The 2,500-nt window shown below is 54.1% G+C and overlaps 1 protein-coding gene across 2 annotated transcripts in view; it reads left to right on the forward strand.

The window, feature by feature from the left end:
- The window catches only part of bbx (bobby sox), a 112,739-nt gene that overhangs the window by 74,468 nt on the left and 35,771 nt on the right, over window positions 1–2,500 (forward strand). The window lies entirely within an intron of this gene.

Below are 2,500 nucleotides of genomic sequence, written 5' to 3' on the forward strand. Positions count from 1 at the left end.
CGAGCGCGGCAAAATATGACGACAGTATAAATGTTTTGTATCAGGTTATTGTACCTCCGGTCCTTACATTGTGTCGTAACCTTGGCCACGACTGGCTGGCTGCTTGCCTTCCATGCCTCTCTGCCTGCCTGCTTGCCTGCCTACCTGCTCGCCTACCTGCTTCGGTGGTCGGCGCGCCAGACCTAGGTATCAGCAGGGTATTATCAGCACATTTTTTCCCCTTTTCATTTTTATTCCACGGTGCCTCTTCCTCTCCGAAGATTATAGTGACTTGCTTTTTTATTGCTTCAGGATGTTAAGGCCGCGTTTTATGCTGCGTGTGCGGGTCTGGATGCCATAGGATGGATCTTTTAGGCCGGTTCATGTTGGGCGAGATATCCGCAAGCGCAGCATAGGCGAATGATGATTGTATTATCGGTTTTATTCTGCGCACCAGACTCTGGCGAGAGAGGAGATGGCGGGGCGCCATTAGACGCCGTATTTTTGTTACCTCGGAGCAGAATCCGCGCGAAACCGGAAGGACTGATGTTGATTTAATGTCTCGTCATTCTTGCCAGGGTTCTCCAGGGTGCGGGCCCGGTCTTGGCATGCGCTTTCTCTCTCCCTCTCTCTCTCCTCTTTCTTTCTTGCGTTCTTCCTTCTCTCTGCCTGTTGTCCATTCTCGTGTGTTTCCCTTTCTTACACGCGTATGCACGGGTGCATGCTCGTGCGCGCGCGCGAGCGCGCGCACACACACACACACCCACACACACACACACCCACACACACACACACACACACACACACACACACACACACACACACACACACACACACACACACACACACACACACGCGCACACACACACACACACACACACACACACACACACACACACACACACACACACACACACACACACACACACACACACACACACACACGAATGCCTGCATTTACGTCTTTTCCTTTATCCTGGGGAGGATTATCCCGTCAGGCGGTAGAAGGAGCGTGACATGACACTCGCTCTGTCACAAGGACCATTTTCCTCCACCTCTCTTCCTTTATATTTTCTTTTCTTCTCTTCCCTTCTATCCCCACCCTTTCCCTCCACTCCCCTCCCTTTCCTTTCCCTTCCCTTCTCTCCCTCCTTCCCCTCGCCACCTCCTCTCTTTCCCCTCTTCCCTTCTCTTTCACTGTCTACTATTTCCTTTCCCCTAACACTACTTTCTTTTCTTTCCTTTTTACTCTTCTGTCTGTCTCATCCTCCTCTTCCTCTCCCTCTCCCCCTCTCCCCCTCTCTTTCACTTCTCCCTTCCCCTTCCCCTTCCCTGCTCTTTAGTTTCCCCCTCCTCCCCTCTCCTTTCTGTTCCCCCTTTCCCGCTCTTTCGGTCCCCCTCTTCCACGCTCTTCGTTCCCCCTTCCAAGCTCTCTCGTTCCCCCTTCCCCGCTCTTTCACTCTCCCTTCCCTTTCCCACTCCCCTTCCCCCTTCTCCGCTCTTTCGCTCCCCCCTTCCCCGCTCTTTCGTTCCCCCTCACTCCTTCCCTGCTCTTTCGTTCCCCCTTCCCCCTTCCCCGCTCTTTCGTTCCCCCTTCCCCCTTTCCCCGCTTCTTTCGTTCCCCCTTCCCCCTTCCCCCGCTCTTTCATTCCCCCTTTCCCCCCCTTCCCCTTTCCCCGCTCTTTCGTTCCCCCCTTCCCCTTTCCCCGCTCTTTCGTTCCCCCTTCCCCCTTCCCCGCTCTTTCGTTCCCCCTTCCCCGCTCTTTCGTTCCCCCTTCCCCGCCCTTTCGTCCCCCCCTTCCCTTCCTACCACAAGCGGGACCAAAGGAACAGGAGGTGTGCCAGGTCAGTGGGCTGTTTGCAGAGTATATTGATATATTTTCCCCTCGTGGGCCGCCGAGTGTGCTTAGGAGTGGATCGCAGATGTTGCTGTGAAGTTCGGCCGAGTTTCATACGTCTTAGCGATGGTTTTAAAAGGCTGCATTTTGGGAGAGAGATGTTCTGTTACGCGTTTAAGGCCTGGTGTGTGTGTGTGTGTTTGTTTGGATTGAAGTGTCGCTGTTTTGGTGTCTGCTTCACTATGGAGGCTGGGTTTCGCTGCATGAGGGAAGGAAGGGGCTCGAGAGAAGTGGTGCGAGGCGAGCGTCCTTTTGAGTCCGTGCAGCGTTCGTGAGGCCGATGCAACAATGAGGTGAAGTGAACCTCACGTGGCGGGCTCATGTACCGTGTGCCCTCACCCCCACACACACGTATGTATGTAGACGCACACGAACGTATGCACACACACACAGACAACTAACTCACTCACTCTCTCTCTCTCTCTCTCTCTCTCTCTCTCTCTCTCTCTCTCTCTCTCTCTCTCTCTCTCTCTCTCTCTCTCTCTCTCTCTCTCTCTCTCTGCCTCTCTCTCTCTTTCTCCCCCTCTCTCTTCTCCCCTCTCTCTCTCTCTTCTCCCTCTCTCTCTTTCTCCCTCTCTTCTCCCCCTCACTCTCTCTCTCTCTCTTTCTCTCTCTCTCTCTCT

Source organism: Penaeus vannamei, chromosome 39 (assembly GCF_042767895.1).
Source record: "Penaeus vannamei isolate JL-2024 chromosome 39, ASM4276789v1, whole genome shotgun sequence".
NCBI classification, from domain to species: domain Eukaryota; kingdom Metazoa; phylum Arthropoda; class Malacostraca; order Decapoda; family Penaeidae; genus Penaeus; species Penaeus vannamei.